Here is a 27,335-nt window from a genome sequence, read left to right as displayed (position 1 = left end):
GCACTGAACATGCTGATTGGAACATGCCAGGCAGGCGTGGAAGTGGGTCTCCAGTCCCGTGTAGAACTGGTTTGCCTGCCTGATACTCTGCTCGGAGGCCTAAAAACCCAATTCTTGTTTGGAATTCAAGGGACTTGTATGACTAAGGGACTAAAGCCCTCCTGCTTCCCCGGTCCCCCCACTCCTTCACACTCTCACTGGGTCCACTGACATGCAGACCCTTGAGAAAGGCCCTGGCACTTCTAAGGCTTTAAAAAAGAATTAGTCCAAGGCGATTAATCCAAGGGCAAGCAAGGCACTGCTTGTAAGGTCCCAGATCAGGGGCTTTGAATCTCAGAAAGAGTACACTCTGCGGCCTCCTCGTAAGCTCCTTGAGGGCAGGTATCCTGGCTCTTGAATCTACCTCACTCTCCCGAGTTCTGAGTGCTTACTGCATGAAGAACGCTGAACCAAGTGCTTGGGAGAGTACAGTAAGTGTTCAATAAATACCAGTGAGAGTTCCCCAGACACACACACAGCTGTCCTTGAAGTGTCCTGGACACTGGGAATCATGAAGCATTTATTCATTCATTCATTTGATCATAATTATTGAGCACTTACCGTGTACAGAGCACTGTACTGAGCGCTTCAAAAGTACAATTCAGCAATAAAGACAGATAATCCCTGCCCAGCATGAGCTAATCATCTGTCCTCCCACCCCTCCGCTCCCCTCCTATTCCAGATTTAAAATAAAGGAGAAAAGGAGGGGTGAATGTCTGGCGGGGAAACTGTCTAGCAACTCCATTGTATTTAACTCTCTCAAGCGCTTAGCACAGGGCTCTGTGCATTCAGCGCTTAGAACAGTGCTTTGCACATAGTAAGCGCTTAAATACCATTAAAAATGCTCAATAAATACCATTTATTGATTGATTTTTGCGTCCCAAAAAGTAACAAAAGGAGGAAAATCTTCTAAATCCCTACTCAGCCACTTGTCTGCCGTGTGATCTTAAGCAAGTCACTTACTCTCTGTTCCTCAGTTACCTCATCTGAAAAATGGGATTAAGACACGAGGCCCATGCAGGACAGGGACTGTGTCCAAGATAACAAACTCGTATCTTCCCCAGCGTTTAGTATAGTACCTGGCACATAGTAAATGCTGAACAGATACCATGAAAAAAAAATATTTAATAGACCTCTAACATGGAGTAATATAACGAGAGTGGAGACAGAGTGGAGAAAGGGTGTTGCGATTTTTTTCCAAAGTCCGTGTGAGGAAAGTTTTACACAGAGTCACGCACACAAAATGGATACCCAAAGTGGGGGGCTCTCGGTCTACCTCAATCAATCAATCGTAGTTATTGAGCGCTTACTGTGTGCAGAGCACTGTACTAAGCGCTTGGGAAGTACAAGTTGGCAACATATAGAGACAGTCCCTACCCAACAGTGGGCTCACCTCACCACCGACCCCTAGCCCACATCCTCCCTCTGGCCTGTAACGTGCCCTCCCTTCTCAAATCTGACAATGATTACTTTCCCTGCCTTCAAAGCCTTATTAAAGGCACATCTCCTCCAGGAGGCCTTCCCTAGCTGAGCCCTCCTTTCCTCTTCTCCCATTCCCTTCTGCATCACTCTGACATTCCATTTATTCATCCCCCTCCCAGCCCCTTAGCACTCATGTCCATATCTGTCACTTATTTATTTATATTGTCTGCTTCCCACCCTCTAGACCCTAAGCTCACTATGGGCAGGGAATGTGTCTGTTTACTGTTCTAGCACACTGTCCCAAGCGCTTAGTACAGAGCTCTGCACATGGTAAGCGCTCAATACAAATGAATGAATGAGTAGAAGAATAAATAATCATAACGACGGTATTTTTTAAGCACTTTCTAAGTGCCGGGCACTGCTCTAAGCGCTGGGGTGGATACGAGTGAATCAGAGTGGATACAATCCCTCTCCCATGTTGGGCTCACAATCTCCATCCCTGTTGTCCTCCAGCGAACTTGGCATGACTGACTCCATCTTGTGCCTACCAACAGTAACCCTCAATTTTGTGCAGACTGAAAGCACTCCAGTGTTTAAGTAACATTAACCAAAGTGACTCCTCTCTGTCTGGAATGTCCCCATTCTGTGTTGACCGTTATCTCCTGATAACATCTTGTAAACAGGGATTTTAACACTAACCAAACCATGACAAACGGTTGTACTTTAACTTGGGATCTAGGAATGTCAAGGCCTCATGTGTGGCACTACTCGGGAATCCTTTGTGTGGCTCGGATTTGAAACCCAATAAAGGAAGAAGCGGCTGGGATCGTAACTTGGGATCTAGGAATGTCAAGGCCTCACGTGTGGCACTACTCGGGAATCCTTTGTGTGGCTCGGATTTGAAACCCAATAAAAGAGGAAGAAGCGGCTGGGATCGGGGCTGCTTGTCACTCGTACCTCTCTTGGGAGGTGAACGGGCAGGTAGCCACTTTCCTTCTTTACTGCTCTATCTGAACTCATGTCTCCGAGTCATTTTTCCTATCTGCCTCACCACCTTGGGTACAGAACCCTGCGGCCGATTTACACCGATTAACCTGTGTTGCACCCTAATTTTCGATAACAATCCCCATTTTCCAGATGAGGTCACTGAGGCCTGGAGAAGTGAAATGACTTGCCCAAGGTGACACAGCAGACAAGTGGCCGAGCCCACATGAGAACCCATGACCTTATGGCTCCCAGGCCCGTGCTCTAGCCACTATGCCACGCTGCTTCATGAATGAGTCCGGGGTGGGCAGGGATTGTCCCTCTTTATTGCTGAATTGTACTCTCCCAAGCGCTTAGTACGGTGCCCTGCACACAGTCAGCGCTCCATAAATACGATCGAATGAATGGTTGGATTGGAAGAATGGATGACTAAATGGTTTCCCACCTCCCCCTCTCTCCGCCAGGCCCCGGTTGCTGGGGTTGGTCCCAGCCTGTGGGCTGTCGGGGCCCGGACACCGGGGGGGGGGGAGGGAAGGGAAGAGGGAGGAGGGAGGGGAAGAGGAAGAAGGGAGGAGGAAAAAGGGAAGGGAGGGGGAAGAGAGAACAGAGGGAAGGAAGAGGGAGGGAGGGGAAGAGGGAAGGAAGAGGGAGGGAGGGAGGGGAAGAGGGAAGGGATGGGAGGGAGGGGAAGAGGGAAGGGATGGGGAGGAGGGGAAGAGGGAGAAGGGAAGAGGGAGGGAGGGGAAATGGGAAGGGATGGGGAGGAGGGGGAAAGGAAGAGGGAGGAGGGAGGAGAGAGGGAAGGAAGAGGGAGGGAGGGAGGGGAAATGGGAAGGGAGGGGGAGGAGAGAGGGAAGGAAGAGGGAAGGGAGGGGAAGTGGGAAGGGGGAAAGGGGGAAGGGGGGGAAGGGAGGGGGAGGAGAGGGGGAGGAGAGGGGGAGGAGGGGGGGAGGAGGGGGGGAGGGGGGGGGAAGGAGGGAAAGGGGGAAGGAAGGGGAAGGACGGGGAGGGAGGGGAAGGGGGGGAGGGGGGGAGGGAGGGGGAAAGGAGGGGAAGGGAAGGAGGGAAAGGGGGAAGGAAGGGGAAGGAGGGGGAGGGGGGAGGGGGGAGGAGGGGGGAAGGGAAGGGGAGGAGGGGGAAGGGAGGGGGAGGAGGGGGGGAAGGGGGAAGGAAGGGCAAGGAGGGGGAGGGAGGGGGAAGGAGGGGGAAGGAGGGAGGGGGGAGGGGGAAGGAGGGAAAGGGGGAAGGAGGGAGGGAAAGGGAATGAAGGTGGGAGAGGAGGGGGGAAAGGGGGAATGAAGGAAGGAGAGGAGGAGGGAAAGGGGGAATGAAGGTGGGAGAGAGGGAGGGAAAGGGGGAATGAAGGAGGGCAGGGAGAGGAGGGGGAAAGGGGGAGTGAAGGTGGGAGAGAGGGAGGGAAAGGGGGAAGGAAGAGGAGGGAAAGGGGGAATGAAAGCGGGAGAGGAGGGGGGAAAGGGGGCGTGAAGGTGGGAGAAGGGGAGGGAAGGGAGCAGGGGAAAGAAAGGGGGGAATGAAGGCGGGAGGGGAGGAGTCTTATTGTTCCCTTCCCTCCCCCTCCCCCGCCTCCGGCCGCGGCGGCGGCGATGGAAAAAGAAAGCGGGGACGGAGAGAGCGACGGCGCGCAGGCGCGGGGCGGCCGGCCCGGGGGGGGGGGGGGGTGCGGGCGGAGAGCGCGCACGCACTCACGCACGCGGTGACGTCACGGAGCCGGCCTCCCACCGGGACGCTCCGGGGCGCCGGGGACACCCCCCCCCCCGCCCCCCACCGACCCTTCCCAGCCCCCCGGAGGGACACGCGGGGAAAAACCGGGATCCCGGGCGGGAAAGGGAGGGAAAGGGAGGGAGGGAGGGAGGGAGGGAGGGAACACCGACACCCGCCTCGGCCGCCCCGGGAGCGGCACCGACCCGTCTGGGACACCGGGCCCCGGGAATCGGAACACGGTAACGTAAGCATCAGCATCCTGAGACGGCTCCGTCCGTGCTCCGCACGCCGTAATCTGATCATTAATAAAAATCATAATGATCACGGCGGCCGTTAATCAATCGGTCGTATCGATCGAGCGCTCACCGTGCGTGCGGAGCGCTGCGCTAAGCGCTTGGGAAGCGTTACCGTTAAGCGCTTACTATGTGCGAACCGTTCGTTCATTCATTCCGTCGTATTTATTGAGCGCCTACTGTGCGCAGGGCCCCGGACTGAGCGCTCGGGAAGTACGAGTCGGTGATAATATATTAACAATATAACAATAAATAATAACAATAATACTAATGGCGTTTGTCAAGCGCTTACTATGTGCAAAGCGTTCATTCAGTCAGTCCTATTTATTGAGCGCCTACTGTGCGCAGAGTCGTGGGCTAAGCGCTCGGGAAGTACAAGTCGGTGATAATAATAATATAATAATAATAATAACAATAATAATAATGGCATTTGTCAAGCGCTTACTATGTGCAAAGCGTTCATTCAGTCAGTCCTATTTATTGAGCGCCTGCTGTGTGCAGAGCCCCGGACTAAGCGCTCGGGAAGTACAAGTCGGTGATGAAATATTAACAATATAATAATAATAATAAATAATAATAATAATGGCGTTTGTCAAGCGCTTACTATGTGCAAAGCGTTCATTCAGTCAGTCCTATTTATTGAGCGCCTGCTGTGTGCAGAGCCCCGGACTAAGCGCTCGGGAAGTACAAGTCGGTGATAAAATATTAACAATATAACAATAATAAATAATAATAATGGCGTTTGTCAAGCGCTTACTATGTGCAAAGCGTTCATTCAGTCAATCGTATTTATTGAGCGCCTGCTGTGCAGAGCCCCGGACTAAGCGCTCGGGAAGTACAAGTCGGTGATAATATGTTAACAATGTAATAATAATAACAATAATAATGGCATTTGTCAAGCGCTTACTATGTGCAAAGCGTTCATTCAGTCAGTCCTATTTATTGAGCGCCTGCTGTGTGCAGAGTTGTGGGCTAAGCGCTCTGGAAGTACAAGTCGGTGATAATATGTTAACAATATAATAATAATAACAATAATAATGGCATTTGTCAAGCGCTTACTATGTGCAAAGCGTTCATTCAGTCAATCGTATTTATTGAGCGCCTACTGTGTGCAGAGTCGTGGACTAAGCGCTCTGGAAGTACAAGTCGGTGATAAAATATTAACAATATAACAATAATAAATAATAATAATAATAATGGCATTTGTCAAGCGCTTACTATGTGCAAAGCGTTCATTCAGTCAATCGTATTTATTGAGCGCCTACTGTGTGCAGAGCCCCGGACTAAGCGCTCTGGAAGTACAAGTCGGTGATAATATATTAAGAATATGATAATAATAATAATGATGGCGTTTGTCAAGCGCTTACTATGTGCAAAGCGTTCATTCAATCAGTCGTACTTATTGAGCGCCTACTGTGTGCAGAGTTGTGGACTAAGCGCTCTGGAAGTACAAGTCGGTGATAAAATATTAACAATATAACAATAATAAATAATAATGCGTTTGTCAAGCGCTTACTATGTGCAAAGCGTTCATTCAGTCAATCGTATTTATTGAGCGCTAACTATGTGCAGAGCCCCGGACTAAGCGCTCTGGAAGTACAAGTCGGTGATAATATATTAAGAATATGATAATAATAATAATGATGGCGTTTGTCAAGCGCTTACTATGTGCAAAGCGTTCATTCAATCAGTCGTACTTATTGAGCGCCTACTGTGTGCAGAGTTGTGGACTAAGCGCTCTGGAAGTACAAGTCGGTGATAAAATATTAACAATATAACAATAATAAATAATAATGCGTTTGTCAAGCGCTTACTATGTGCAAAGCGTTCATTCAGTCAATCGTATTTATTGAGCGCTAACTATGTGCAGAGCCCCGGACTAAGCACTCTGGAAGTACAAGTCGGTGATAAAATATTAACAATATAACAATAATAAATAATAATAATGATAATAATGGCATTTGTCAAGCGCTTACTATGTGCAAAGCGTTCATTCAGTCAGTCGTATTTATTGAGCGCCTACTGTGTGCAGAGTCGTGGACTAAGCGCCCGGAAGTACAAGTCGGTGATAATATATTAACAATATAATAATAATAATAATAATAATAATAATAATGATGGCATTTGTCAAGTGCTTACTATGTGCAAAGCATTCATTCATTCAGTCGTATTTATTGAGCACTTACTGTGTGCAGAGCCCCGGACTAAGCGCTCGGGAAGTACAAGTCGGTGATAATATATTAACAATATAACAATAATGATAATGATGGCATCTGTTAAGCGCTTACTATGTGCAAAGCATTCATTCATTCAGTCGTATTCATTGAGCGCTTACTGTGTTGCAGAGCCCCGGACTAGGCGCTTGGGAAGTACAAGTCGGTGATAATATGTTAACAATACAATAATAATAATGATGATGGCATTTGTCAAGCGCTTACTATGTGCAAAGCGTTCATTCAGTCAGTCGTATTCATTGAGCGCTTACTGTGTGCAGAGCCCTGGACTAAGCGCTTGGGAAGTACAAGTCAGTGATAATATATTAACAATATAATAATAAATAAAATAATAATAACGATGGCATCTGTTAAGGGCTTACTATGTGCAAAGCATTCGTTCATTCAGTCGTATTCATTGAGCGCTCACTGTGTGCAGAGCCCCCGACTAAGCGCTTGGGAAGTACGAGTCGGTGATAATATATTAACAGCATAATAATAAATAAAATAATAATGATGATGGCATTTGTTACGCGCTTACTATGTGCAAAGCATTCATTCACTCAATCAGATTTATTGAGCGCTTACTATGTGCAAAGCATTCATTCACTCAATCAGATTTATTGAGCGCTTACTGTGTGCAGAACCATGGACTAAGCGCTTGGGAAGTGCAAGTCGGTCACATATAGAGATGGTCCCTCCCCAACAACGGGCTCATTGTTCTAAGCGCTGGATATAGAGCTATAATTCTGTAATATAATATATTAATAATACAATATAATAATAGAGCTCTAATTCTACCTGTTCTGACGGCTTTGACCCCAGTCTCCATGTTTGGTTTTGTTGTCTGTCTCCCCGCTTCTAGCCTGGGAGGGACCGTCCCTCTAGGTTGCCAACTTGTACTTCCCAAGCGCTTAGTCCAGGGCTTTGCACATAGTAAGCGCTCAATAAATACGACTGAATGAATGAATAATAATAATGATGGTCTTTGTTAAGCGCTTACTGTGTGCGAAGCACTGGGGTCATCTTCCCAGGCGCTTAGTCCAGTGCTCTGCACACACTAAGCGCTCAATAAATACGATTGAATGAATGAATAATAATCATGATGGTCTTTGTTAAGGGCTTACTATGTGCGAAGCACTGGGGTCATCTTCCCAGGCGCTTAGTCCAATGCTCTGCACACAGTAAGCGCTCAATAAATACGATTGAATGAATGAATAATAATCATGATGGTCTTTGTTAAGGGCTTACTATGTGCGAAGCACTGGGGTCATCTTCCCAGGCTCTTAGTCCAGTGCTCTGCACACAGTAAGCGCTCAATAAGTACGATTGAATGAATTAATAATAATCATGATGGTCTTTGTTAAGCGCTTACTATGTGCGAAGCGCTGTTCTAAGCGCGGGAATCATCGTCCCAACTGCCTAGTCCAGTGCTCTGCACACAGTAAGCGCTCAATAAATACGATTGAATGAATGAATAATAATCATGATGGTCTTTGTTAAGCACTTACTATGTGTGAAGCGCTGTTCTAAGCGTGGGGATCATCGTCCCAACTGCCTAGTCCAGTGCTCTGCACACAGTAAGCGCTCAATAAATATGATTGAATGAATAAATCGTATTTATAATGGTATTTCTTAAGCGCTTACTACGTGCCAAGCACTGTTCTGAGTGCTGGGGGGGGATACAGGGTATGTACCCAGGGTGGGGGGCGCTGGGGACTGGAGGACCGGTAATAATAATAATGATGATTGTGAAGCCCTCACTGTGTGCCATGCACTGTCCTAAGCGCTGGGGTGGATCCAGGCAAATCGGGTTGGACCCAATCCCGGTCCCCCGTGGGGCGCACAGCCTCAGTCCCCATTTTACAGAGGAAGGAACTGAGGCCCGGAGAAGTGAAGTGACTTGTCCAAGGTCACACAGCGGACAAGTGGCAGGGCGGGCATGGAACTGGCCTCTCCTCTTGACCATCCCCCTCCACCCCAGGAGCTGAAAAAAGCGAAAGAGAAACCGATGCTTCTTCTCCTAACATGCACAGGGGTTTGAGGGCCTTTTGGGAGCCCTGTGGCTCTGAGCCCTCCCCCCCATCCTGCAGCCCACTCCCATTTTAGAGCCCCCCTGGAAAATCCGAGTCAATTGGCAAAGCCTTGGGGAAGGATCCCCTCCCCGCCTCCAGAAACAACAACACTTTAATAAAGCCATCGACTCTCCTGATTGTGAAGTCTTCCCTCCAGCCTCGTGGGCAGGCTCCACATTTGGATTAATGACGTTAAACTAGGTCGTCTTTCATTCAATTATTTCCTTCTGTGAAACCAGAACGATTCCGTCGATAGGCTTCCGCACAGCTGGATTTCGGTCGGCTGCAGATGTTGCTAATGGCAGCTTAAGCACGGATGGGCAGATAACATATGGAATGCAACATGTTGCCATATGGTCCCTTTAGCCTTTCCCCTCCAACGGTATCAATCAACTATATTCCGGGAGAAATTTAATGACTCTCCCTGTGAACAGGAAGACGAATCGTTCGGTGCGATTCCTATCCCTTGACCTGATGCTATATCACAACGGGAGGGTAAATGGATCGCCCAGTTTTTATCGTAGGAATTGGGCAAGGCTTCAAAATCTATAAACATCTATTTGTAGCCGAGGATCCCGGCAGCTGTCAAAGCCGCCCTGGATACGTCCCTCGTAATTGGACGGTGCAGCTTCTCTGAGAACTTCAGACTGTCCCCTTTGAAGCTACAGAGGTAGCCACCAAGAATTTCCTCACGGAATAATGGCAAATGTTATGGGTTAACGCGTTCCCGATGGTCTGATGAAGCCCTGTCACCTGATGGGCCAGAAGAGGAGAAATCCTTAGGGTCCCAAGCACGAGCGAGAGTGTATTGTCTGGGACTACCTTCGGAAGCTCCTCCGGATTCCATCCTTTCCCTGACAGTAATCGCGTCTTTGCCTTTTGACTTCACGTCTATTATAAAATCCCTGTTGGAAAAAGTTTTCCTAGAGCAACCTGTATGAGATTAAACCACTCACAGAGAGGTACATACAGTAAATGCCTTGAGGTTCTAGGATGGCTTTACAGGGTCATTATAAAATATATGGAACTATGATTTCCAAGTTATAACTGAGGCGCGTGTTAGGTGACGGCCTTGTTTCTGCACACCCGTCCACCCTCCCACCCCCCAGTATTTCCGTTGCAATACTCGGAGATCAATCTTTCACATACTCATCACGTTATATTTTTAATGCCCTGACCACTTGCATTCTGGTTGAACTCTCACCAGATTGTTTTCGGTATAACCGAAACTCCGCTAACTAAATAACGGTTAACTCGGACTTTTTCTCCAATAACGCAGGTAGACCTCGATGGAAAAAAGTAATAATTTAATCACTAGAAATAAAAGATCGTGTATCATCCCTTATGTACAACTAATTGTTCTTTTTTTCTTGTAGGAAAAGAGCCCCAACAGAGATGCCTTAAATGAAGTTTTCTCTCACTCTTCAGCAGTGTGATATGAACCCAAGTACTCCACACTTCCAAATTCAGAAAAACAGGCACCTGCTGTAATGATCCACTTGTGCTCAGTAGTGTTACAGTATTTCTTTTGCTTGTACCCTCTACAAAGTGCAGTAATTTGGTAACTTCTTAAACTCTTCCCCAACTATAACCTAATTCTAATTAGTTTAATTAGACTAATTTTAATTCTAGGGTTGGATGCTCAAAGATTTGTATGCAAGTATGTGAAAGCAAAATAAGCACGGAATGAATTTAAAGTGAATTATGAATTAACACGGGCCCGAAAATACAACGTTAAAGACTCGGGAATCTCTAAATCTTGATCAGCGGCGATACTAACAGAATGTTTTTCTTTCACTTGTCCGGACAGGCTTTTTTGATGACACCGTCTCTGTGGCTTTTAAGTCAGTGCCAAGGATTAGAACTATATGTGTAAATGTCTACAACATACGTATCATACACTGTTTCATTTACTCAGAACCCACTTTTGAAAAGCTTTTATTATTATCCAGAAATTTGTGGGTTTTAAGTGGGTGTACTTGTTAATGTGCAATTATTTTCCAAGCCCAAGTTAACTTTCCTTCCTGTTGGGCTTCGCTTCAGTGCTGTCAATGAACACCACTGCCACTAACAAGAACGAAAAGCCTCGCGGGAAACCTGGTCACTTTAATTCTGGTTACAACATTGTAGAAATGTTGGGGCTGTAACCGCAGGTCTTTTCTGGGGACTAAGTCTGCCTTCTCCTTGGGCTCTTCTTTAATAAGGAATGCATGTGAGGCCAGTGTATATAAAGCCTGGGATTACCGTTTGCTAGACTGTAAACTTACAGGGACTGGGTCTTCTAACTCCCCTTATGCCCTCCCACGTGCTTTGCATTCAGTAAGTGCTCAGTAAATATTATGGATCGATTGATTGTTGTTTAAAATGAGTGACCGGCCTCTTGGTCTGGCCTGTTGAAGAAAGGGATTAAAGGCAGTTTTCCCTAGTGTGGGCTTTCCACCAAAACCACCTTCCCCACCCAAAATCCAACCCCATCCTGGTTTCAGGGTACCTGCTTTGTTATGGACTGTGAGCCCACTGTTGGTTAGGGACCATCTCTATATGTTGCCAACTTGTACTTCCCAAGCGCTTAGTACGGTGCTCTGCACGCAATAAGCGCTCAATAAATACGATTGATTGATTGATTGATTATGGGGTCTTTCAGAAACGGGTCTCTAGAGGCCAAGAGGAGTTTTACTCAGATAAGACTGTAAGCTTGTTGCGGCCAGGGAATGTGTCAGTTATATTCTTCTGTTGTACTCTCCCAAGTGCTTAGTACAGGACTCTGTCCACAGTAAATAATAATTGATCGACCGATTGATTGATTTAGTTTTCTGCAGGTTGATGGCTGTGAGAGCACTGAGATGTTCCCCTCACCTAGAAGATCTGAAAGGGTTTCGCGCCATCTCGGGCGGATTTCCTGTGAGGTAACAAATCTTAACTGATTTACAATCCCAACCTCCCGTCTACAGCCCACCAGAATGTAGCTAGCTTCAAGAGAATGCGGCAAATTAACCGCCAACAGACGAGACACTTCCAGGAGGGCAGGGATCATGTCTACTCGCTGTACTGTCCTCTCCCGAGCACGGTGCTGTACACAGAGTAAGCACTCAGTAAATACTCTTGATTGATCGATTCATTTCTGCTGAAGGTTTTGGTGAGGACAGTTCAGAGAGCCGGAGTGACAATGCCCCGTCTGTCCTTTCCAACCTGGCTCTCTTCACACGATTGATTGATCTTGGCATGTTCCGTTGCAAACCCCTTCCATCTTTCTAGCATTTAGTTTTCATTTTAGAAATGTAACAGATACTGCCAGTCTACAATCGCCTAGCCTGCCAACCAACTATGATTTCCTCTCTCAGCCGCAAGTGGTTTTTCAGGTCATCGTGTTGGCATGACCAACATATAAACACCATCTAAAAATTCAGCTTCCGGTTTATGACTTTAACTGGAGATCGATAGTAACTCGTTTCATTAAACATGCTCTTTTCTTTCTGTGCTCCCGTATTTAGGTCCTGAAAGATAGGATTTCGCTGCATTAGTAAGATGGTTGGCATTGATTTAACGTAGGTTTCTTTTTTAAAGCCTGAAGCCTTGAATGTTTGGTCTACGTTTTTTTTCCCCGTCATTACTCTGGAACTGCTTGATGTAACTTGATTAGCTCCCTCCCCAGTCATGATTGGTAATTAAAATAGGCATTAAAATTAGTCACTTAGCAATTTTGCTGTTCAATTGGCAATTAAATTACTTAATTGCAATTAAAGTCCTAATTTTAATTGGCAAAATGATAGATGTAGATTTAAGATAATATGTATAAATACTTTAATAAGTGTCTATATAAGGATTACTTAATTACTCAACTTCAAGTTTATGCTGTTAACTTTAGAACTTTTAAGTGAGCAGTGAAATTTCTATTGCATCTATTCAAAGGATATGGTAATTAGATTTATGCCTTATTGCTATAAGGGTCTTTGCTATAAGTTACTTTTGTAGCGCGGAAATTGTAGCCTGGTAAATCATGAAATTATGATGCGTGTGTATGTGTATATATATATAAATATATGTGTGTGTATATGTGTGTGTATGTATACACACATATATATACATATATATGTATATATATATGTGTGTGTATGTATACACACATATACTATATATATATATATATATATATGTATATATATCTGGGCCATATTATCAACACTCATAACTATAGTTTTATGCCACAGTGGGAATTTTTCTTTTGTAAGATCTAATGAAATAGCTAAAGATGGATCTTTTATTCATGGATTAGACTCAACAAAACATTTAGGTATGAATGGGCACTAATGAAATATATATTTATTTCATGCATTTAATGCAAAGTGATGTATTTAAATGCATTTTTAAAGTTATCAGTTTCTTCTGAAGTGACGGGGATATGCGGAAAATAGAAATTAATGACATTTTGTTTGCCATCAGTATTACGTAGTTTTTAAAAGATTTGCATGTTTTATGGCCACGGATATTTGATGAATATTTGCAAAAGAATCTGTAAAATGAATGCCAAAAGTCTTTGTTTAAAGATTTCCTGCATCTAAAACTAAAAGCTTTCCAAATGAATTATTTTATTTGGGGGGAATATTCAGCCGTGTGTATTTAGTATATATGAATCTAAAGATTAGGCAGAGTGCTTTATTCTAAGTGGGATGAGATTTTGTACTCTTGTTTTACAGTTCTGTAATCCTATTTTAAATGCCCTAGAATGTCTTCATTTGGTTTTAATAGATGCATGCCTCTGGGGAAAAATACGGCTTCTTGATTATAAGCCTCTGGTTTGCTATCTCTCCACATACCTATGTCTTGAATTTAAGAAAACAAAGGCTAGCTTCAGTATTTTGCATCAGTATATTTTAAGCACCATTTTCAGGAGAAAAAGTGTGCTGGAAAGTATAAAAGAAAAAAGAAAAATGAAAATCAACTAAGCTTCTGGCTTGTTCTGTAAAACGTACTGATGGAAATTTGAATGAATGATACCACTGTATTGAGTCTGGAATTTGCAGATGAAATGGCAGAAGAGCATCTTATCGAAATATGAGGAAACACTGATTTCTGAAAATCAAACCTTTGCCAGGTTTCAATGTTTATTCTGTAAAGACAACCCTATAAAATGGTCTCAGGCTAAATTGACTACCAATTCCGTGGGCACCTAATATTTGTCAGTATTCAGCTTAAAGTGCACGTGTCAAGATTTGAAACGTAATTCTTGCTGTTAATTTGCTCTAGTTACAGAATTTTATTTTTTAAGAAATCTGTTTTGATGCCTTGTCTGGAGAAGACGTGGATTTGGAGGCATAGCGGAAGATGCTGGGGGAGGAGATGGAAATGAATCCCCAAAGACCCCTTAAGTATGCAATAAAAGAGAAAATCCTTCAGGACTAAGTTAAGGTTTGGCTTCTGAATTACAGATTTCATTTTAAAAGGACTGTATTTTATTAAATATACTATTCTGTTTAAATAAATGTGCATAAAATAAAAAAAACTTTTCTTGCAAGCGAGTAAACGTAGGTCCACATTTCATCTTTTTTTTATTTTATTTAATAAAAGATCAAGAGTCCTGTTTGCACACCATATGTCCTGCTTAATAATGGTACTTGGTCATGAAGACAAAGAATAATAAATAGACCACCTTTCTGCCTATTTTCTCAGTGGTTTCTCTGAGCACATCGACTTGATTAAAATCAAATGTTTTTCTCTCTTTTCAGAAAAGGTTGTAATTTACTCAAAAAAAAATGTACACTCAGGTAATTTCCACTCTTTGTTTTAATCTTCATTTACAGCGTTAAAGCACTGAAGTAAAAAGTGTTTGGTAAACTTTCCATTTTCCTGTTTGATCCTGTAAGGTACATCAGATGCTGGGCCTTGAAAATCCAACATTGTCAGTTTCAAATGGAGTAAAGGGGCAGTTTATCTGCCCTGTTTTTTTGTTCAGCAATCCTAAAGGGTTGCAGTCATTTAAATGCAGAAATTCAGTTCCATTTAGCCTAGAGCATCGTTTTAACATTTTCTAAAAGGTTGTTCAATTCTGCATTTTGACTCCGTTATATATGTGTAATTAAACATGTACCCATAAAGGCATTCTCCTGTTGTACCAGAAAATATACCCAAAGGAATCCTCTCCCAAATTTTAATTTATTTAAACATGTACTCATAAGATTTTAAAAATATGCGAAGTTTCGAAAACCAGATGCAAATTTCAACCGCACGATGACAACGTGACAGTTTATTACCAGCTAGCATTGACCCGCAGGACAGAGAGTTAAACAGGGGCAAGGGAAAAAAAAGAAATCAAGAATTCCCTCTTGCAGATGGAATCTCTCAAAGAGGGGTTAAGCTCTACTCTTTGGCCCATCTCCCCCAAATAGAGAGGGGACGGTGCAGCTCTGTAATAATAATGGTATTTGTTAAGCGCTTACTATGTGCAAAGCACTGTTCTAAGCACTGGCCCACCAATTAGTCTTGTAGGGGTTAAGCTCTACTCTTTCGCCCATCTCCCCCAAATAGAGAGGGGACGGTGCAGCTCTGTAATAATAATGGTATTTGTTAAGCGCTTACTATGTGCAAAGCACTGTTCTAAGCACTGGCCCACCAATTAATCTTGTAGGGGTTAAGCTCTACTGTTTCGCCCATCTCCCCCAAATAGAGAGGGGACGGTGTAGCTCTGTAATAATAATGGTATTTGTTAAGCACTTACTATGTGCAAAGCACTGTTCTAAGCACTGGCCCACCAATTAGTCTTGTAGGGGTTACGCTCTACTCTTTCGCCCATCTCCCCCAAATAGAGAGGGGACGGTGCAGCTCTGTAATAATAACGGTATTTGTTAAGCGCTTACTATGTGCAAAGCACTGTTCTAAGCACTGGCCCACCAATTAGTCTTGTAGGGGTTAAGCTCTACTCTTTCGCCCATCTCCCCCAAATAGAGAGGGGACAGTGCAGCTCTGTAATAATAACGGTATTTGTTAAGCGCTTACTATGTGCAAAGCACTGTTCTAAGCACTGGACCACCAATTAGTCTTGTCAAGGCTGGGGCTGCTGTGGGTTTTGGTTTTTGTCCTGGAAACATCCTCTGTGATTCCACTAGCTGCTCAAGGATTTGTCATTATTATTATGATTATTATTATTATTATTTAAACATTGGCTAGTCAGGCCCCCTGCCACCGGAATCAGTCAATTTACAGACGTGAATGGTTGTGCCGGGCCGGATTCAGTGGCAGGGCGTCAGGACAAGACCTTGGCCCTCACCCTAACTAAACATCTGTCTGACCCCCTTCTCCCACCCAGCCCAACCCTGGTTCAATCGTATTTCATTCAGTCGTATTTATTGAGCGCTTACTGTGTGCAGAGCGCTGTACTGAGCGCCTTGGGAAGTACAAGTTGGCAACATATAGAGACAGTCCCCACCCAACAGCTCACAGTCACAGGCTGGTTCAAGTCCAGGTGCGAGCCATCCTGGGCACGAAGGCGTTATCCCCGGGTTGACCCCGGCTTTCTTGACCTTGACCTTAATTGACCTTTCTTGACCCAGACTGAGCCCCTTCCTTCCTCTCCCCCTCGTCCCCCTCTCCATCCCCCCATCTTACCTCCTTCCCTTCCCCACAGCACCTGTATATATGTATATATGGTTGTACATATTTATTACTCTATCTATTTACTTATGTATTTATTTATTTTACTTGTACATTTCTATCCTATTTATTTTATTTTGTTGGTATGTTTGGTTCTGTTCTCCGTCTCCCCCCTTTTAGACTGTGAGCCCACTGTTGGGTAGGGACTGTCTCTATGTGTTGCCAATTTGTACTTCCCAAGCGCTTAGTACAGTGCTCTGCACATAGTAAGCGCTCAATAAATACGATTGATTGATTGATTGATTAATTAGGAGCTGGATCCGGGCCTCAAAGCCAAACAGTCCCCTCTTCTCTCTCCCTAATCCAGCCACTTGTAAAATGAAAAAAGGAAAAATGATGCGATAATCATGCCGGTGTGGGATACAACCTTCGGGATTACTGGCATCTCCTTGGGAAGAGTGCAGCCACCCAGGAGTCAAGCGGGGTCAGGGCCTGCGGCAGGGAGTGTGATGTAAGCGCTTAGTGCAGTGCTCTGCACACAGTAAGCGCTCAACAAATACAACTGAATGAATGAAAGATGGAGGGTTTTTTTTTGGGGGGTGTACCAAACTCCTACCCCTCCCCACAGCACTTGTATATATTTGTACAGATTTATTACTCTATTTTACTTGCACATATTTACTATTCTGTTGATTTTGTTAATAATGTGCATATAACTTTCATTCTTTTTGTTCGGACGATTTTGACCCCCGTCTCCATGGTTTGTTTTGTTGTCTGTCTCCCCCCTTCTAGCCTGTGAGCCCGTTGTGGGGTAGGGACCGTGTCTGTATGTTGCCGACTTGTACTTCCTAAGCGCTTATTACAGTGCTCTGCACACAGTAAGCGCTCAATAAATATGATTGAATGAATGAACTGGATCGTTTTTGCAATGGAAATAAAGGCATCCACGGGGGGGGGGGGGGGCAGTGTGTGTGTGTGTGTGTGTGTGTGTGTGTGTGTGTGTGTGTGAGACGATTTTAACCCGTCTACCTGTTTTGTTAAGCGCTTAGTCCAGTGCCCTATTCTATTTATTTTATTTTGTTAGTATGTTTGGTTTTGTTCTCCCTTTTAGACTGTGAGCCCACTGTTGGGTAGGGACTGTCTCTATATGTTGCCAATTTGTACTTCCCAAGCGCTTAGTACAGTGCTCTACACATAGTAAGCGCTCAATAAATACGATTGATGGATTGATTGATTGTCCTGCACACATTAAGCGTTCAATAAATATGATTGAATGAACTGGATCTTTTTTGCAATGGAAACAATGGCATTCACGGTGGGGGGGGGCAGTGTGTGTGTGTGTGTGTGTCACGGTGGGGGGGCAGTATGTGTGTGTGTGTGTATGACGATTTTGACCCCTATCTACATGTTTTGTTAAGCGCTTAGTCCAGTGCCCTGCACACAGTAAGCGCTCAATAAATATGACTGAATGAATGAACTGGATCGTTTTTGCAATGGAAATAAAGGCATCCACGGTGGTGGGGGGGGGGGCAGTGTGTGTGTGTGTGTGTGTGACGATTTTGACCCGCCTACCTGCTTTGTTAAGCGCTTAGTCCAGTGCCCTGCACACAGTAAGCGCTCAGTAAATATGACTGAATGAATGAACTGGATCGTTTTTGCAATGGAAATAAAGGCATCCACGGTGGGGGGTGGGGGCAGTGTGTGTGTGTGTGTGTGTGTGTGTGTGACGGTGGGGGGGCAGTATGTGTGTGTGTATGACGATTTTGACCCCTGTCTACGTGTTCTGTTTTAAGCGGTTAGTCCAGTGCTCTGCACAAAGTAAGCGCTTAATAAATACGACTGAATGAATGAACTGGATCGTTTTTGCAAGGGAAATAAAGGCATCCACTTTGGGGGGGGAGGGGGCATTGTGTGTGTGTGTGTGTGTGTGTGACGATTTTGGCCCGGCTACCTGTTTTGTTAAGCGCTCAGTCCAGTGCCCTGCACACAGTAGGCGCTCAGTAAATACGACTGAATGAATGAACTGGATCGTTTTTGCCATGGAAATAAAGGCATCCACTTTGGGGGGGGCAGTGTGTGTGTGTGTGTGTCTGACGACTTTGGCCCGCCTACCTGTTTTGTTAAGCGCTCAGTCCAGTGCCCTGCACCCAGTAAGCGCTCAGTAAATACGGTTGAATGAATGAACTGGATCGTTTTTGCAATGGAAATAAAGGCATCCACTTGGGGGGGGGGGCAGTGTGTGTGTGTGTGACGATTTGGGCCCGCCTACCTGTTTTGTTAAGCGCTCAGTCCAGTGCCCTGCACACAGTAGGCGCTCAGTAAATGCGACTGAATGAATGAACTGGATCGTTTCTGCAATGGAAATAAAGGCATCCACTTTGAGGGGGGCAGTGTGTGTGTGTGTGTGTGTGTGTGTGTCACGGTGGGGGGGGGCAGTGTGCGTATGTGTGTGACGATTTTGGCCCGCCTACCTGTTTTGTTAAGCGCTCAGTCCAGTGCCCTGCACACAGTAAGCGCTCAGTAAATACGACTGAATGAATGAACTGGATCGTTTTTGCAATGGAAATAAAGGCATCCACTTTGGGGGGGGCAGTGTGTGTATGTGTGTGTGTGTGTGTGTCTCACGGTGGGGGGGCAGTGTGTGTGTGTGTGTGTGTGTGTGTGTGTGTGTGTGTGTGACGCTTTTGGCCCGCCTACCTGTTTTGTTAAGCGCTCAGTCCAGTGCCCTGCACCCAGTAAGCGCTCAGTAAATACGACTGAATGAATGAACTGGATCGTTTCTGCAATGGAAATAAAGGCATCCACTTGGGGGGTGGGCAGTGTGTGTATGTGTGTGTGTCACGGTGGTGGGGGGGCAGTGTGTGTGTTTGTGTGTGTGCGTACCTTAAAACCCCTCCGGCCCCCGCTTTCCAAGGCCCGGAGTAACACAATGAGCGGCTCCCGCGCCTGCGAAGGGAGCTGACGCTCGAGTTTCCGACGGCCTTAAAATAGCTGGTGCGTCTGTCTGTGTGTGTGTGTGTGTCTGTGTGTGTGTGTGTGAGCCGGGCCCAAGGCGGGGATCAAGGGGAGGATTCCCACCGCAGCCCCTCCCCGGGGGGGGGGGGGGATGCAGGGGTGTGGGGAGGGGGGGGCCGGGCCCCCTTTGCTGCAGCTGCTGCAGGCAGTGCAGGCCCCCGGGGCGGCTGGTGCAGGCCGTGCAGCCGCCGCTATTTGTGTCGGGCGGCGGGCCCGGGTGCGTCAATGAGCGCGGCCCTGCGTCACCGCCCGGCTCGGCTCGGCCCGGCCCGGCCCGGCCCGGCCCGGCCCCAAACTCTCACTTTTTCCCTTTCGTCCGCCCCGCCTGGCTCCGGCCCACGGCCCGGATGACGCTCCCCTTCAAGAGCCGCCCTTCCCCGTCCCCGACGCCCCCCCCCGGACCCCAGGAGGCCTTCCCAGACTGAGCCCCCCCCCCCCACGCTTCCTCTCGTCCCCCCCCTCGCCATCCCCCTCGTCTCGCCTCCTTCAATCAATCAATCAGTCAGTCGTCTTTCTTGAGCGCTTACTGTGTGCGGAGCAGTGGACTAAGCGCTTGGGAAGTCCAAGTTGGCAACTTCGAGAGACGGTCCCTACCCAACATTCAGTCAATCAATCAATCATATTTATTGAGTGCTTACTGTGCGCAGAGCATTGGGCTAAGCGCTTGGGAAGTCCAAGTTGGCAACATCTAGAGACGGTCCCTACCCAACAGTCAATCAATCAATCAATCATATTTATTGAGCACTTACTGTGTGCGGAGCACTGGACTAAGCGCTTGGGAAGTCCAAGTTGGCAACATCGAGAGACGGTCCCTACCCAACAGTCAATCAATCAATCAATCGTATTTATTGAGCGCTTACTGTGTGCGGAGCACTGGACTAAGCACTTGGGAAGTCCAAGTTGGCAACATCTAGAGACGGTCCCTACCCAACATTCAGTCAATCAATCAATCGTCTTTATTGAGCGCTTACTGTGCACGGAGCACTGGACTAAGCGCTTGGGAAGTCCAAGTTGGCAACATAGAGAGACGGTCCCAGCCCAACATTCAGTCAATCAATCAATCGTATTTATTGAGCGCTTACTGTGTGCAGAGCACTGGACTAAGCACTTGGGAAGTCCAAGTTGGCAATATCTAGAGACGGTCCCTACCCAACATTCAATCAATCAATCAATCAATCGTATTTATTGAGTACTTACTGTGTGCGGAGCACTGGACTAAGCGCTTGGGAAGTACAAGTTGGCAGCATATAGAGACGGTCCCTACCCATTCATTCATTCAATCGTATTTATTGAGCGCTTACTGTGTGCAGAGTAGTGGACTAAGCGCTTGGGAAGTCCAAGTTGGCAACATCGAGAGACGGTCCCTACCCAACAATCAATCAATCAATCAATCGCATATATTGAGCGCTTACTGTGTGCAGAGCACTGGACTAAGCGCTTGGGAAGTCCAAGTTGGCAACATCTAGAGACGGTCCCTACCCAACATTCAATCAATCAATCAATCAATCAATCAATCGTATTTATTGAGCGCTTACTGTGTGCAGAGCACTGGACTAAGCGCTTGGGAAGTACAAGTTGGCAACATATAGAACATATACCATTATCATTATTATTACTAGTAATCAGGAGGGAGAGGGGTGCGTGTTGGAGGGTCATTCATTCTTTCAATCGTATTTATTGAGCACTTACTGTGTGCGGAGCACTGGACTAAGTGCTTGGGTAGTCCAAGTTGGGAACATCGAGAGACGGTCCCTACCCAACATTCAATCAATCAATCAATCAATCGTATTTATTGAGCGCTTATTGTGTGCAGAGCACTGTACTAAGCGCTTGGGAAGTACAAGTTGGCAACATCTAGAGACAGTCCCTACCCAACATTCAATCAATCAATCAATCATATTTATTGAGTGCTTACTGTGCGCAGAGCACTGGGCTAAGCACTCGGGAAGTCCAAGTTGGCAACATCTAGAGACGGTCCCTACCCAACATTCAATCAATCAATCAATCAATCAATTGTATTTATTGAGCACTTACTGTGTGCAGAGCACTGGACTAAGCGCTTGGGAAGTCCAAGTTGGCAACATCGAGAGACGGTCTCTACCCAACATTCAATCAATCAATCAATCAATCAATCAATCGTATTTATTGAGCGCTTACTGTGTGCAGAGCACTGTACTAAGCGCTTGGGAAGTACAAGTTGGCAGCTTATAGAGACAGTCCCTACCCAACAGTGGGCTCACAGTCTAAAAGATTAAATCCATTTCAGCAAATTTGGACTAAGCACTTGGGAAGTCCAAGTTGGCAACATCTAGAGACGGTCCCTACCCAACAGTGGGCTCACAGTCTAGAAGGGGTAGACAGACAACAAGACGAAACATATTAACAAAATAAAATAAATAGAATAAATATGTACAAGTAAAATAGAGTAATAAATATGTACAAACATATATACATATATACAGGTGCTGTGGGGAAGGGAAGGAGGTAAGGCGGGGGCTTACCCACTTACCCAACAGTGGGCTCACAGTCTAGAATTGGGCTCACAGCCTCCTTCCCTTCCCCACAGCACCTGTATATATGTATATATGATTGTACATATTTATTACTCTATTTATTGATTGATTTTACTTGTACCTATCTATTCTATTTATTTTATTGCGTTAATATGTTTGGTTTCGTTCTCTGTCTCCCCCTTCTAGACTGTGAGCCCACTGTTGGGTAGGGACCGTCTCTAGATGTTGCCAACTTGGACTTCCCAAGCGCTTAGTACGGTGCTCTGCACACAGTAAGCGCTCAATAAATACGATTGATTGATTGATTGACCCCCCCCCCCCCACCCGGCGACTCGCCCCCTCCGGATTTAGTTGTTGGGGTGTGGGGGTTATTTGGGGGGTCCCGGGCTTCCCCCAACCCCGGCCCACTGAGCCCCGAGGCCGTGAAAACCGAGGCACGGGGGGGGGGGGCAGGAAGCCTGGGACCCCCCGCCTTCCCTTCCCCAATCAATCGATCAATTGTATTTATTGAGCACTTACTGTGTGCAGAGCACTGTACTAAGCGCTTGTGAAGTACAAGTTGGCAACATATAGAGTCCCCACCCAACAGTGGGCTCACAGTCTAGCCGTACCTGAGCACCTGTATCTATGTATATATGTTTGTACGTATTTGTTACTCTATTTATTGATTTATTTTACTTGTATATATTTATTCTATTTATTTTATTCTGTTAATATGTTTTGTTTTGTTCTTTGTCTCCCCCTTCTAGACTGTGAGCCCACTGTTGGGTAGGGACCGTCTCTATATGTTGCCAACTTGTACATCCCAAGCGCTTAGTACAGTGCTCTGCACACAGTAAGTGCTCAATAAATACGATTGAATGAATGAATGAATGACCCTCCAACATGCACCCCCTCCCCCTCCTGATTACTAGTAATAATAATAATAATGGTATATGTTCTATATGTTGCCAACTTGTACTTCCCAAGTGCTTAGTACAGTGCTCTGCACACAGTAAGCGCTCAATAAATACAATTGAGTGAATGGATGAATATGTTGAGCGCTTACTATGGCCAAGCACTCTTCTAAGCGCCGGGGTAATAGAAGGTAACTCCCCCTCCCTGCCCTGATTAATAATAATAATAATAATAATAATAATGGTATTTGTTAAGCGTTTACTATGGGCCGAGCAGTGTTCTAAGCGCTGGGGGAGATACAAGGTGACACCCCCTCCCCTTCCTGATTAATAATAATAATACTAATAATGGTATTTGTTAAGCGTTTACTATGGGCCAAGCACTCTTCTAAGCGCTGGGGGAGATACAAGGTGACACCCCCTCCCCTTCCTGATTAATAATAATGGTATATGTTAAGCTTTATTATGGGCCAAACACTCTTTTAAGCACTGGGGGAGATACAAGGTGACACCCCCTCCCCTTCCTGATTAATAATAATGGTATATGTTAAGCTGTACTATGGGCCAAACACTCTTCTAAGCGCTGGGGGAGATACAAAGTGACACCCCCTCCCCTTCCTGATTAATAATAATAATAATGGTATTTGTTAAGTGTTTATTATAGGCCAAGCAGTGTTCTAAGCGCTGGGGTAGATACAAGGTGACACCCCCTCCCCTTCCTGATTATTAATAATAGTATATGTTAAGCGCATACTATGGGCCAAACACTCTTCTAGGCGCTGGGGGAGATACAAGGTGACACCCCCCGCCCCTTCCTGATTAATAATAATAATAATGGTATATGTTAAGCGCTTACTATGGGCCAAGCAGTGTTCTAAGCGCTGCAGTAGATGCAAGGTGACACCCCCTCCCCTTCCTGATTAATAATAATAATGGTATATATTAAGCGCTTACTATGGGCCAAGCACTCTTCTAAGCGCTGGGGGAGATACAAGGTGACACCCCCTCCCCGTCCTGATTATTAATGATAATAATAATGGTATTTGTTAGGCCCTTAGTATGGGCCAAGCACTCTTCTAGGCGCTGGGGGAGATACAAGGTGACCCCTCCTCCCCGTCCTGATTATTAATGATAATAATAATGGTATTTGTTAAGCCCTGACTGTGGGCCAAGCACTTTTCTAAGTGCTGGTGTAGATACGAGGTGACACCCTCTCCCCTTCCTGATTAATAATAATAATGGTATATGTTAAGCGCTTATTATGGGCCAAGCACTCTTCTAAGCGCTGGGGGAGATACAAGGTGACACCCCCTCCCCATCCTGATTATTAACGATAATAATAATGGTATTTGTTAAGCGCTGACTATGGGCCAAGCAGTATTCTAAGCGCTGGGGTAGATATAAGGCAATGAGGTTGTGCCATCTGGGGCTCACAGCCTTAATCCCCATTTTACAGATGAGGCACAGAGAAGTCGCCCAAGGTCACACAGCAGGCAAGCGGCGGTGGCGGGATTAGAACCCACGTCCTCTGACTCCCAAACCCGGGCTGTTTCCACCGAGACACGCTGCTTCACTGATTGCCAGGGAAAGGAGGATCTTGAGATGCCAATGAGGGGGCCCACGGTCAATGCTGCCAAGGAAAAGGGGCCCAGGAAGCCCCCCTGGGGATGGAGGTTGGGGGGGGGGGGAGCTTTGGGGTGTGTGTGTGTGTTTGTGTGTGTGTGTGACATCCCATTCCAGCCTGGGAATAGCTGACCTCAAGGAGCTCGAGTGGGAAGGAAGGGAGCATGCATGGTTAAGGGGAATCTCCGCCTGGGGGGGGGGGGGGGGGGAGTTGCCAGAACTTCCCCCCCAGTGGAAAATATTTTTTTCCATCCCCAGGTTTGATGTGGGATGTTTTCCCTGCCCAGGCCGAAGGGTTGGCGTGCAAAGAGGAGCTCACATTCATAGTGTTTGAGGGGGTGGGGCGGGGAGAGCGGGGGCGAGTATGTGTGTGTGTATGTGTGTGTGTGTCTGTGTCTGTGTCTGTGTGTATTTGACAGCTTTCTGGTGCCACTCCAGGAAAAGGAAGGCACAGTGCCCCCAACTCACACACGCGAGCCCATATAGTTCCCCGTCTCCCTCCCTCCCCCCGGCCAACCCCCCCCCCTCAGTCCTGTGGGGAGGGGGCACTCCTCCTTTTCCCTGGACGTTGGAGGCGAGAAGAGAAGGTGGGAGATGAATTGCTGAGCTATTTGGATTTCAGAAAGCTGAAGCCGTCCAGAAAAGTTGGAATGGTCCAGAAAAAAAAAAATGGGATAATGGGCACCGCTGAAGGGCAAAATGAGACAGAATGGGGGTGGGGGGAGTGGAAAGCACACCACCTTTCCGGGGAATGCACACCTGCTGCGTAGAAGCAGGCGGCATTGTCCGGATTGGGGATAACGCTGTCAAACACGTTCCGGATTTGGAAGGGAAGGTTTGGGTTTTGGCCTGCTTCCCCCTCTCCATCCTCCCCCCTGCCCCATTCCCAACTGTCCGCCGGCCCCCTCCTTACACACACACACACACAGAGACACACACAGACATCACACACACGCACGCACAAACACACACCACGTCCTCTCTGTGCACACGTGGGCGGGAGCGACAGGCTTTCGTCTTCCAGTGGAAAAATCTTGGGGTTGGGTTTGGGGGGGAGGAGGAGTGAGCACCCAGACAGGGAAACCCCGGCCTAACCGCAACGTGTTGCGGACGGCTACGCGCCGAACTGGGGAGGGGGGGCGTCTAGAGGAGTCCCATTCTGCCCGCCTACACCTGAGCATCCCCAAAGTCACGCAAGCCCTTCTGGAGCCGGTCCTTTCATTCATTCATTCAGTCAGTCGTATTGATGGAGCGCTGACTGTGTGCAGAGCGCTTGGCAGAGGACAAATGGGCAGCACATAGAGACGGCCCCAACGGCGGGCTCACAGTCTGGAAGGGGGAGACGGACAAACAGGACAAAACGAGGAGACAGGCGGCAATCCTCCTGCCCTTCCCCGCTCCCCTCTAGCCTGCCGTTTTGGGGTAATAATAACAATAATGAAGGCATTTGGTAAGCGCTTACTATTCATTCATTCAATCGTATTTATTGAGCGCTTACTGTGTGCAGAGCACTGTAATAAGCGCTTGGGAAGTACAAGTTGGCAGCATATAGAGACGGTCCCTATCCAACAGCGGGCTCGCAGTCATTGAGCGCTTACTATGCACTGTACTAAGCGCTTGGGAAGTACAAGTTGGCAACGTATAGAGACGGTCCCTACCCAACAGCGGGCTCACAGTCTGTGCGGGGGGGCTCTCTATCTGTTGCCGACTTGGACTTCCCCTCCCCAAGCGCTTAGCCAGCGTGGCTCGGTGGAAAGAGCCCGGCATTTGGAGTCAGAGGTCATGGGTTCGGATCCCGGCTCCTCCACCTGTCAGCTGTGCGACTTTGGGCAAGTCACTTCACATCTCTGTGCCTCAGTTACCTCATCTGTAAAATGGGGATTAAAACTGTGAGCCCCCCCGCCGGTGGGATAACCTGATCAGCTTGTAACCTCCCAAGCGCTTAGAACAGTGCTTTGCACATAGTAAGCGCTTAGCAAATAGCATCATCATCATTAGTCCAGTGCTCTGCACACAGTCAGCGCTCACTAAATAGCACTGAGCGATTGATCATCACCATCATCATCAATCGTATTTATTGAGCGCTTACTGTGTGCAGAGCACTGGACTAAGCGCTTGGGAAGTACAAATTGGCAATGTATAGAGACAGTCCCTACCCAACAGTGGCTTCCAGCATCATCATTAGTCCAGTGCTCTGCACACAGTCAGCGCTCACTAAATAGCACTGAGCGATCGATCATCATCATTAGTCCAGTGCTCTGCACACAGTCAGCGCTCACTAAATAGCACTGAGCGATTGATCCTCATCATTAGTCCAGTGCTCTGCACACAGTCAGCGCTCACTAAATAGCACTGAGCGATCGATCATCATCATCAGTCCAGTGCTCTGCACACAGTCAGCGCTCACTAAATAGCACTGAGCGATTGATCATCATCATTAGTCCAGCGCTCTGCACACAGGCAGTGCTCACTAAATAGCACTGAGCGATTGATCATCATCACCATCATCATCAATCGTATTTATTGAGCGCTTACTGTGTGCAGAGCACTGGACTAAGCGCTTGGGAAGTACAAATTGGCAATGTATAGAGACAGTCCCTACCCAACAGTGGCTCCAAGCATCATCATCAGTCCAGTGCTCTGCACACAGTCGGCGCTCACTAAATAGCACTGAGCGATTGATCATCATCATCAGTCCAGTGCTCTGCACACAGTCAGCGCTCACTAAATAGCACTGAGCGATTGATCATCATCATTAGTCCAGTGCTCTGCGCACAGTCAGCGCTCACTAAATAGCACTGAGCGATTGATCATCATCATTAGTCCAGGGCTCTGCACACAGGCAGCGCTCACTAAATAGCACTGAGCGATTGATCATCATCATTAGTCCAGTGCTCTGCACACAGTCAGCGCTCACTAAATAGCACTGAGCGATTGATCATCATCATTAGTCCAG

At 46.6% G+C, this 27,335-nt stretch overlaps 1 long non-coding RNA gene across 4 annotated transcripts; it reads left to right on the top strand.

The window, feature by feature from the left end:
* Positions 1-4,339: 4,339 nt before the first annotated feature.
* LOC119932576 lies at positions 4,340-14,431 on the top strand. 4 transcript variants are annotated; one of them, XR_005452343.1, is made up of 5 exons: positions 4,340-4,411; positions 10,125-10,309; positions 11,558-11,654; positions 12,240-12,293; positions 13,993-14,431. It is a non-coding gene; the product is annotated as an uncharacterized LOC119932576 (long non-coding RNA). The 4 variants fall into 4 exon arrangements; XR_005452341.1 differs by lacking the exon at positions 12,240-12,293 and having other exon boundaries at positions 11,568-11,654; XR_005452340.1 differs by lacking the exon at positions 12,240-12,293.
* The last annotated feature ends 12,904 nt before the right edge of the window (positions 14,432-27,335 follow it).

The sequence above is a fragment of the Tachyglossus aculeatus genome, chromosome 9, assembly GCF_015852505.1.
Source record: "Tachyglossus aculeatus isolate mTacAcu1 chromosome 9, mTacAcu1.pri, whole genome shotgun sequence".
Taxonomy (NCBI): Eukaryota; Metazoa; Chordata; class Mammalia; order Monotremata; family Tachyglossidae; genus Tachyglossus; species Tachyglossus aculeatus.
The sequence above is the reverse complement of the archived record's forward strand: the minus strand, read 5'-3'. Positions and strand labels throughout refer to the sequence as shown.